The sequence below is a fragment of the Panthera pardus genome, unplaced genomic scaffold (assembly GCF_024362965.1).
Source record: "Panthera pardus isolate Hobbes unplaced genomic scaffold, ASM2436296v1 HiC_scaffold_25, whole genome shotgun sequence".
NCBI classification, from domain to species: domain Eukaryota; kingdom Metazoa; phylum Chordata; class Mammalia; order Carnivora; family Felidae; genus Panthera; species Panthera pardus.
The window spans coordinates 30,871,214-30,882,974 of NW_026526821.1; the positions used below are offsets into that span (position 1 = coordinate 30,871,214).

At 42.8% G+C, this 11,761-nt stretch overlaps 1 long non-coding RNA gene across 1 annotated transcript in view; it reads left to right on the forward strand.

Annotated features, from left to right (window-relative positions):
• Positions 1–8,500, forward strand: part of LOC109274749 (uncharacterized) — a 78,084-nt gene extending 69,584 nt beyond the window's left edge. The window contains exon 5 of the long non-coding RNA XR_008417768.1: positions 8,229–8,500. This is a non-coding gene — a long non-coding RNA (uncharacterized LOC109274749). The remainder of the gene's footprint in view (positions 1–8,228) is intronic.
• Positions 8,501–11,761: the final 3,261 nt, after the last annotated feature.

The window sequence follows — 11,761 nt, forward strand, 5'->3', positions numbered from 1 at the left end:
TCCCAAGCAGGCTCTGCACATATAGGGCTCGAACTCACACACCTGTGGAGATCAGGACCAGGGCTGAAACAAAGAGTTGGACTCTTAACCAACTGAGTGACTCAGGCGCCCCGGGTTCTGCATCTTTCATAAGCTCCCAGGTGATGCTGTTGCTGTGGGTCCACGGACCACACTTTGAAGAGCAGTCACAGACCAGTGGTTTTCAAAGTTACCGCCATCGGAATTACCTGGGGGAGCTTAAGAAATATTAATGCCTGGACTCCACCCCAATATTCTCATGTGATCGAGAATGGCTGAACATTGGTATTAAAAAGAAAAATTCACCTTCAACAAATGATGTTGGGGAAACTGGAGAGCTACGTGCAAAAGAATGAAACTAGACCACTTTCTTACACCACATACAAAAATAAACTCAAAATGGGTTAAAGATCTAAATGTGAGACCTGAAACCATAATAATCCTAGAAGAGAGCACAGGCAGTAATTTCTCTGATGTTGGCTGTGACAACTTTTTTCTAGATAGGTCCCCTGAGGCAAGGGGAACAAAAGCAAAAATAAACTATTGAGACCACATCAAAATAAAAAGCGTCTGCACAGCTAAGGAAATGATCAACAAAAGTGAAAGGCAACCTACTGAATGGGAGAAGATATTTGCAAATGATATTTCTGATCAAGGGTTAGTATCCAAAAATACATAAAGAATGTATACAACTCGACACCTAACAAACAATCTAATTAAAAAAGAGGCAGGAGACATGAACAGACATTTCTCCAAAGAAGACATCCAGACGGCCAACAGACTCGTGAAAAGATGCTCAACAACACCCATCGTCAGGGAAATGCAAATCAAAACCACAATGAGATAGCACCTCACGCCTGTCGGAACGGTTGGGATCAAAAATACAAGAAATGAATGTTGGCGAGGATGTGGAGAAAAAGGAACCCTCATGCACCGTTGGTGGGAATGCAAACTGGTGTAGCTGCTCTGAAAAACAGTACAGAGTTTCCTCAAAAAATTAAAAAGAGAATTACCACATGATGCAGTAGTTGCACTACTGGGTATTTACCCGAAGAACACAAAAACACTAACTCAAAGGCTTACAGGCACCCCTATGTCTATGTAGCATTATTTACAATAGCCAAATCATGGAAGCCCAAGTGTCCACTGATAGATGAAAGGATAAAGACGATGTGGTGTATGTACAATGAATATTAGTCAGCCATAAAAAACAGAATGAAATCTTGCTATTTGCAACAACACGGATGGATCTAGAAAGCATGATGTTAAGTGAAATAAGTCAGAGAAAGACAAATACCATATAATTTCACTCATGTGTGGAATTTAAGAAACCAAACAAATGAACAAAGGGGAAAAAAGAAACAAATCAAGACATAGACTCTTAACCATAGAGAACAAATCGATGGTTACCAGAGCGGAGGTGGCTTGGGGGGATGGGCGAAATAGGTAAAGCAGATCACAGTACACTTACCTTGATGAGCACTAAGTAATATATGGAATTGTTGAATCATTATATTGTACACCTGAAAAGTATAACCCACTGTATGTCAATGGCACTGGAATTTTAAAAAATTCAGGGGGCTCTGATGTAGGGCTAAGGTTGAGAACCAGTGCCCTAAAGTAAGCACCAAGCACATGGATTAATATTTTATCTTTTCTTTCTTTTTTTAAAAGCTTATTTAGTTTTGAGAGAGAGAGAGAGAGAGAGAGAGAGAGCATGTGAGTGTGCATGAGGGAGAGGGGGAGGGGCAGAGAGAGAGGGGGACAGGATCCAAAGCAGGCTCTGTGCTGACAGCACAGATGTGGGGCTCAAACTCACAAGCTGCGAGATCATGACCTGAGCTGAAGTTGGACGTTTAACTGACTGAGCCACCCAGGTGCCCCTTATCTTTTCTTATTTGCAGTACTTGGCATGGGTAGATAGGAGGAAGACAGTCTTCTCCTAAAGGAGAGACCAATTGCGACATTCCCAGTAGTCCTCAAGGGCTGTAAGGAGAATCTCGTAGGAACTCAGCTCTTTGATTGTGGTGGTGACGGAAAATGGCTTTGTTAATCTGAAGCCAATTTAAAAGGACATGCTAATGAACAAAATGACAAATCAAGCTAAAATAAAAAGAATGAAAGAACAAAGTGGTAAGATGTAAAAAAAGGTATAAATTAATATACAAAAAAGCAAGTTTTAGGACAAATTAGATACAATAAGAATAAATGTTTATAATAAAAAATTAAGCTGGATAACACTCAGGTCGAGTATATGAAATACCCAATATTTGATCCTGTGAAACTTACAGCAATATAACAAATTCATATGGCTCAAAAATAATGTGGTTAAAAACCAGAAGATACAATGATAAAGCAAAACAAGATTAAAGGTTAAGCATCAGCCTCAGAGAGAAGTCCCTCTGTGAAGGACAAGAGCAGTGCTTTGGGCTGGGTGCCCATTTGTCTATTATAAGCTGGTCTCACTGAGGCCTGGGACCTGGGGTGACAGGGACCCCAGGGAAGTAGGCTCTTGGCACTGGCCTTCTGGTGTTTGGCTGTATGGCCTGAGACACCTGCCAGGACCCTTAACTGCTCTCAGAGAGCACCTCTAGATGGCTAAGTAGCAAGCTGTTTATTTTGACCCACTGGCAAATAGCTTATAGACTGCCAAGATTCTTACTAGAGAAGACTTAGAGGAGGGTACTTCTGGCAGGCTGGTCAAATTTGCAGATTAAATTCAATTTATTAAACATTTATTAAATTCCTCCTCTGTGCCAAGCCTTGTAGAGGGTACTGGGGATATGGCAATAAACAGGACATCTGAGTGGTATATTTAAGGTCTGGTGGGGTTAGGGCCCTGGAATGGGGTGAGGGAGTGCTGCGGGTTGGGTCCCCCAGAAGTGGACTCTGAGATAGGTTTTAGCATGTGGAGCTGTTGGAGCTCTGGGGATCAAACTCTGTGAATGGGAAGGAAGCAGGATCAGGTACTGGGAGAAGCTGGGCTGCAGTGCAGTCTCAACAAAGGCCTCAGCTGACCTACACAGTGCTCTGAGGCTGAAATGGCCCTTCACAGTTCTCTAATGTCATAAAGAGAGTTCTGGACCTCTATATCCCCCAATGACCAGTCATTGGATGTGACTATCCTGTTGGGTGAGGTAGCTATCTCCAGCCAAGGGTAGTTTCCAGGAAGAGATAACAGCTCAGGGAAATCAGCCAGAAGCACTCTCAGCAGATGGGACAATGAGTTCTGATGGGGAATCTGGTGTTACATCATAATGTCCATTACAGGTGGTATCTTAGTTTTTTCAGACTTCTCTAACAAAATACCACAGCCTGGGAAGCTTATAAACAACAGAAATTTGCTTCTCATAGTTCTGGAGGCTGGAAGTCCAAGATTGGGGTGCTAACACGGTAGGGCTCTGGTGAAGGCCCTCTTATGGGTTGTGACTGCTGACATCCCATCATGTCCTCACATGGTGGAAGGGAGTGAGGGATCTTTCTTGGGTCTCTTATTATTATTATTAAAAAAATTTTTTAAACATTTATTCACATTTGAGAGACAGAGAGAGACAGAATGCAAGTGGGGGAGGGGCAGAGAGAGAAGGAGACATAGAATCTGAAGCAGGATCCAGGCTCTGAGCTATCAGTACAGAGCTTGACACAGGGCTCGAATCTGGGGCCTCTCATAAGGGCACTAATCTATTCATTTGGACTCCACTTTTAGAACCTAATCACCTCCCAAGGGCCGCATCTCTAATATCATTATCTTGGGGTTAAGATTTTAACATATGAAATTTGGGGAGGAGGATACATAAACATTCAGTCCATAGCAGGACATATATATATATATATTACTATATATATATATTATATATATATATATTATATATTATATATATAATATATATAATATATATATGGCTTGATAGGGTCATTCTGTACAAGATCCTGAATGTGAAGTGAATCAATAAATGGTTGGTTGACTGGATCATCCCTACTGGTCATCTACAAAGCATCAATAAAACAAACTCATCTTTGATCGCCCAGACAGACGTGATGTATCCACAGTGAAATGAGCAAAGTCTTGAGTTGGGTGGCACGTGGAAGATGTGTAATGCATCACTCTCCCATCTGGGCTCCATACATCGACAGTGGCATGCAGAGGGGACAAGGGTGAGGCGAGGTCTGGAGACCAAGCAGGCCTTTGCCATATTTGAAGAGTCAGTGGCTGCTTGGTACAAAAGAGAAAAGACTCTGTGGAGAGGGTATGAAGCTGTCTCAAAGTGGATCTGGGGAAGAAGGCAGAACCATCCTTAATGGAGAGAAGACTTCGTGTCAGTATCAGGCGATAGTTCCTTAGGTAAGAACTGGCAGACAAGGGAGTGGGGTGAACTTCTCTTCCCTGGTGACAGCTCAAGAGATGTAACATGATCAGGAGGAAATTTTTAACATTAAATATGGAGATATTGCTAAGTTAAACCCATCTTGACCATTCCTTGTAGTTGGAGACTAAGATATGATAAAAGAATGATAAAAAAAAGAGATTTTTACAGATTTTCTAGAAACCATAAGAAGAAACTGGAGTGGGGTTGGGATAGTTTCTGCAGAGGACAGTCACAGCAATGAAAAGGGAAAGGGTTTGAAATATGGATAAAAGGGAATGAACTGAAACCATATGTCCAAGGTATTTTGGGGCACAGCACCTGCTGTTGCATACAAGCACATGGTGAACCCACAATGCATCTCCTGAGGGTCTAGCGACCTCACCTGTGGGAGAAATTCTTAATCTTACTTGTTCAATGGCAGACTGGTGAAGCCAATGGACTTATTTCAGCATAATGTCTTTACATTCATGACACAAAATACTTAGATTACAAATACAGTTCTCAAAGTATTAGCAAAACATGTTTCTAATGTAGTAGAACACATTACAGAACCATATCTAGCAATGGATTTAATAATTATTGAGTTTTTAAGTCGTGCTAAACACACACATCTCTAAAGATATCTACAAAAGATATGTACAAGCATCATGTGATAAGAAAACAATGTGTGATTTGGTGATAAAGGCACAGGCATTGCTGATACTATTATGGGTTGTTACCTATATTCATAATTGAGGGAAGTGCTAAATGCTATTACACTAATCAAACATTAGTTTAGCTACACATTAGTTAACTTTTTTTCCACCCCAGTTCAGGAGTCCCCCAAATTCTGTCCAGTCTGAGGACCCCAGGTCAAGGGTCCCTAGAGTGACCACAGTAGGGAGGCAACAGTCAACAAGGCTGGGAAGCCATTGATGTGTCAGATGTCAAAGGACCCATACTGTTGATGGGAATCTGGTCGGTCTCTGATATTGCCTACCCTCCATTAACTCTGTAATCCTCTCTAGCATTCAAGGTACTTTCTTTTTAATCAGATAAGGAACCATCATCCCAATGAGGTTAAAGGTAGTAAATAAAATTTCTTGATTTCACTTCTCAGGCTAGGGTTTCCCCCGGGGAAGAGTCAAAAGCTTTAGACAAGGATGGAACACGATAAGCTCGGGAGAAGGTGTGAATCCAGAATACACCTTCACCACCTTTCCCCAGCATGTGTGGTTCGTTCAGAAACAGAAGAATGTTGGGGCACCTGCGTGGCTCAGTTGGTTAAGCATCTGACTTAGATTCAGGTCATGATCTCCCCATTCCTTGGATTCAAGCCCCAGGTCGGGCTCTGTGCGGACAGCTCAGAGCCTGGAGCCTGTTACAGATTCTGCACCTCCCTTTCTCTCCCTGCTCCCCCCACTCCCCACGCATCGCGCTCTCTCTCTCTCAAAAACAAACACTAAAGAAATAAGGAAAGAAAGAAAGAAAGAAAGAAAGAAAGAAAGAAAGAAAGAAGAAAGAAAGAAAGAAACAGAAGACTGTTTTCCAGAATTAGGGACCCCTGAGTTAAGTTCTGGGGATTTCATGCTCCACTTTCCTTTCTTGTGTCAGTTCGCAGTGTTTAATAGAGATGCATTTCTATCAGAAAATAGCCCGATTTCACGTTGGAGATTTTTCAAACCTGGTGTGACAGAGTGAATCACTGATCTCAATTCTCCACTTTCTGTATGCCTTCATGCCTTTGCTAGAGCTTCATAGTGGTCAGAGTTACTCCCTGACCCCTTGACGCTGAGTATGATCATGTGACTTGTTTTGGCCAATGGGATGTTAGCAGATAGGTCACAAGCAGAGTGCCCGCGCAGTTGGAGTTACCTTTTGTGCTCAGTGCCTTTTGTCGTGGGAAGAGCATTCCCTGGGTAACCACCTCGCGTGGAAAATATGGAGACACGTAGGGCCTATCTGGACCTGGCCTGGAACTTGGAACCAAGCCCAGCTGAGCCAGCCTTAAATTAGCCACCTTGCAGCTGTGGGAGCATGAGAATTCAGTGTTTTTTGCTGTATGCCACTGAATTTGGAAGATGGTTTTTATCACAGCACGATTCTAGGTAGAACTCGTACACCCAGAAATGTATTCTCAACGCAGTATGGCTTACAATAAACTCACGCTTTAATTTATCCGTTGCTTAAAATTCTGTTATACAAAGTTTATGCTAAAAAAAGATGCCTATTCGTGTATTTAAGTTCGATATTTATATATTTTTAGACTCTGGCCGTTGGTCACTCAGGATATTTCTGTGCATTGAATACACATAAGCTGATATAACGCAGAAGGAAATAGTGGAGTGGTAGTGAGGGAAGCAGAGAAGACTGTTCGATGTTAAATTCAGCAAGTATTTATAGAATTCCTATTATATGCAAGGTACTTTTCAAGGCACTAGAGACACACGGATAAAAATCCCTGCCTCGGTGGAGCTTTCCTTCTAGTGACACTTCTTGGGTATGGGAATTATTCTGTTCCATAGCAGAACAGGGCTCTCGGTAGCAAACCATAAATTATGGGAGTGAAATGGACAGGAAGAATAAGGAAAGTTCACACCCACTGAGACTTCAGGATGTGGAAGGGACCATATCATGAAGGGAAAAAATAAGACATGGGTGAACGCTCAGCAAATAAGTAGCAATGAGTTTTACTCAGAATGGGGAGAGAAATCTCAAGTGGGAAACCTAAAAATAAAAAAAAAAGAAAGTTAAGTCAGAGACAGGAAGTGGCTTTTCTCTTGCCAGGAGTTTACCTCAGAGTCAAGAAAAAGAAAAGAAATGGACTCTTAAGTTGTTATGAACAGTTATGGCCTCTACCTCCTAGGTAAGGTAATATTACTAACCATACCTATGTCGTCACATGTCCTCTACTTCTTCCAGGATCTTTTTTTCTTGAAGAGTTGTAAAGCTGTCCTAGGCAACCTGAGTGATCTAAAATATCCACTCTACTGGGCAGCCCTAGTGCTGATTCTGGCCTTCTCTTCTTTGTTTCTAATTTTTAAACAAATTTTTTTTTAATGTTTATTTATTTTTAAGAGAGACAGAGACAGAATGCGAGTGGGTTAGGGGCAGAGAGAGAAGGAGACACTGAATCCGATGCAGGCTCCAGGCTCCGAGCTGTCGGCACAGAGCCCGACACGGGGCTGGAACTCATGAGCTGTGAGATCATGACCTGAGCCGAAGTCGGACGCTCAACCGGCTGAGCCACCCAGGTGCCCCTCTGGCCTTCTCTTCTGGCCACTTATTTCCACAACATCTGTAGAAGAAGTGAGAAAGACAGATAATTTGGTGACATAGCCAAACATCTAAATATATGGAAGATTATGGAAACAACAATGGCATGAGGAAAGTATAAATTTATTTCTCATTCACATAAAAATATGGCGAAGCTGTCTGCAATCAGTGTGGTGCTCCATGCTCTCGGGGACTCTGGCTTCTTCTGTTGTTGCGCCTCTTGTGGCCTTGACCTCTTGTCCAAGATGGCAGCATTTACACTCCGGGCAGCACGATAAAGAGTAGGCCAAAGAAGAAGAGAAAAAGGGATATTATTGCTGCTTCTTAAGGAAGAGACCATACTGCCATTTACGTTCCATTGGCTGGATTTTAAACGTCTTGCTTCTCTCAGCCACTTAGGGACGTTGAAAAATATAGTCTTCATTTTGGGTAGCCACGTGTCCAGCCAGAAATTAGGGGATGCAGCACGATAACAGAAAGGATAGCTACTGGGGATGGGCTAGTCAGAATAGGCGAGGCTGTGCTATGGTACAAAGAAACCCTAATATCTCAGTGGCTTGACATAACTAAACTTTATTTCTTGCTCAGGAATCCAGGTTGACAGACACTCTACCATCACTGAGCTGACTCACCGGGAACCCAGGACCTCCAGGACCCCTGTAACAAGAGAAGAGAAGGCATGGAGGGAGGACACGGGCTCCTGAATGCTTCAGCTCACTAGTGATATCACCTCATTTTCTGCTCTCAGCGCCTTTGCCAGAACCAGTCACCTGGCCTCCATCTAACCAACAGGGAGGCTGGGAAATGAGGAAGAACCATTTGATTATTATCAGTGAACAATAAATATCTAAATGTCTCTGCCATGGGTTAAAACTGTTGGATTCGGTTTAAAAAATGCGTATGTATCACTTCTTGGCCTTTTGGCTAAGAATCAAGTTCAAAAAGATGTGTATGTGTATATGCATATACAATGATTAATTGCTAGAGCACATTAAAGTTTTGATCGACCGTGTCCGTATTTAACATTCCTTTCTTCCTCTCAGCTGGCTTACATGTGGCTCGGAGCCTCAGTTTCCTTCTAGCCCTGTCAATTTGCACTTTTCTTGTATCCGCAGTCTCGAAGAAAAGCCGCGAGAGTTGATGCTAGGTTTCCCATCTGACACAGAGGAGGCCTCCTTTTAAACAATAATAAAAATAGCCTCCATTGATGTTGCTGTTTCTTTCCCCCTTTGTCTCGTCTGTTGAAAGAGCCAATTAAACAAAGTGTGTGCTTTCGGCGCCTGTTCTGTGCTCATTTTAAGATTTAATCAACCCTCTGAACCTGCAGCGTAACCGCCTCATAATGTCAAGTTAATATATTGAGATCAGCTCAAACCCACCATTCCCAAGGGTGGTTTTGTTTAAAGGCGAGTGGTAATTGAATTTCTAAACAACTGCCAAGCTTTCAAGGTACCAAAATAAACATTATCCAAACAGAAACTTACCCTGGAGTCTTTGGTTAACTTATGCATACTTTAGCGAAAATAGAGGTTGTAACAATTTTTTTTTTTTTTTAAAGAAGGGAGCTATACTCTTTGCTGTCCCTTTAAAAATTAATCACCATCTGCCCTCATTTTGCAAGGGGCATTTTTCAAATCTGAACAGCCAGATTTACAAATCAGGTAAATCAGCAGCTGATTATTCATCGAGACACAGTTTGCTTTATAGGAAGGCGTTTCGGTCTCCTTTAACCCCTGAGCTCTATCATTGCTCAACTGAATATCTTTAGGGCTGCTCACTGCCTGCGGAATAATGTCCAAATTCGGTAGCCTGGAGTCCTACACTCTCTGTGATCTGTCTCCAACACAATTTTCAAGGCTCGTCTCCGGCTACAGAACCCTTTCCCCTTCCAACTGAGCATACGCCCTACTCATCAGTTGTATCCCACAGTTCACCTCTTGCAAATGTGTTTGACACTTTTCTACTTGGGTACGTGTTGATGCTATTCCCTTAATCTGCAATGCTCTTCATCCTAAATCCATCCCTTAGAATCCCGCCCCAGTCAGTAGCCCCTTCTTGTTCCTCTCAGTTGTGTTAAATGTCACCTTTGTGCTCGATAACACTGAGGGACACATTTATCGTATACTTCCCTCCTCCTGTCTTGCGTCAACATAATTTATGTTTGGCTTCCATGTGAGAACGTAAGTTCTGCAAAGCCAGGAAGTATTTCTGTTTTTTTCTCTCTGCTTTGTGTTCGTCAATGTTTACTGAGTACCTACTAAGTGCCTGGCCCTGTGCTGGAAGCTCCGAGCACAGATTAGGCCCCGAAGAATCCCATGCAAAGACTGGTTGTAATATTCAAGGAAAAGAAGAGATGGATGAATGAGCTTAGAAACAGCAGTACAAGATGGGATGCACCTAGAGGGTTACAATATCTGATGAACGGTTGTCTGCAGCATGACTGGTACATGATAGAATGTGAGGACCGTTTACAAGAAGGAGGTGCTGTCACCAGCTTGGGAAGAGCTTCTTGGAGGAGCCTCACCAGGCATCTGGACGTTCGTGGACAAGGAGACGGGATATGTAACAGCATGGCAAAGGCAAAGGAGAGGTTTAGTGATGCTCAAAGGGAATGGCAGATGGCTTTTGATATAAAGTATTTGTGAAGGGAATCGTCAGGGACAGATGAAAATAGGGGGAAAAGGCACCTAGAAAGTCATGAATTTCCAGAAGAAGGAATTTGGACTTTATTCAATAAGCACAGGGAGCCACCGAGAGCCACTGAGGTTTGGTGTGATGTGGCTGTGTTCTTCCTGGGGGTGTTAGCCTGGCATTGATTGGTGCGGGATGGTGGGAGAAGTGACAGATCATCCCTGATGCAGGAGCAAAACTGAGGGACTGAACTACGGCAGCAGCCGCCAGCATGGAGGGGAGGTAGCGAGTGGGTGACCTTGGGCAGAAGTGAAATCACCTGAACTTATGAACGAGGGAGATGTAGGAGTCAAAAGTGGGTACTGAGCTTTTCAGTCTAGAAGCCTGCAGAAATGGCAATGCTATATCGGTGAGGGGCCCCTAAGAGGAGGACCGAATCTGAGCATGAGGGGCCAACAGGAAATCCAGGCGGGGGACTACAGGCAGTAGGAAACATGGGCTGGAATTCAGGTAAGGGGCAGGGCTGGATATAATTAATATTTGAAGAAATATTTTCAAATTTCAAGCATCACTATATGTTAGCACTTTATGTGATTATTTTATGTTTTTAAGTTTATTTATTTTTGAGAGAGAGAAAGCATGCGTGGGGGAGGGGCAGAGAGAGAGGGAAAGAGAGAGAATCCCAAGCAGGCTCCACACTGTCAGTGAAGAGCCCGACGTGGGCTCGAACCCATGAACCGTGAGATCGTGACCTGAACCCAAGTCAGATGCTTAACCGACTGAACCACCCAGGTGCCCCTGTTAGCATTTTACTATTGCAATGTCTATGCATTTAATTATTGGAACATCTTTGTATGGATATTTAAAGGCATCTTTAATGGGATATAATTCATGTACTACTATAGATATCATCCATTTAAAGTATACAATTCAGTGAATTTTAAAACATTCACAGGGTTGTGCAACCATCAACACAATGTAAGTTTATTTTAAAAAAATTTTAATGTTTATTAATTTTTGAGAGAAAGAGAGACAGAGTGCAAACGGGGCAGGGGCAGAGAGAGAGGGAGACACAGAATCCGAAGCAGGCTCCAGGCCCCAAGCTGTCAGCACCGAGCCCGACGCGGGGCTCGAACTCATGAACCATGAGGTCATGACCTGAGCTAAAGTCGGACGCTTAACTGACTAAACCAGCCAGGTGCCCTAAGTGTGAATTGTATTGATCACTTCTCAAAGAAAGTCCATGCCTGTTAGCAGTCACTGTCCATTCCCCCACACCCTCCTCTCAGCCCAAGGCAACTGCTAATTTACTTTCTGGCTCAATAGATTTTCCTATTCTGGACATTTTAAATAAACACAATCATACAATACGTGGTATTTTGTGACTGGCTTCTTTCACTTAGCATGTTTTCAAAGTTCATCCATTTTGTAGTGTATATCGTATACCTCATTCTTTTTTATTGCTGAATAACATTCCATTGTTTGGATAT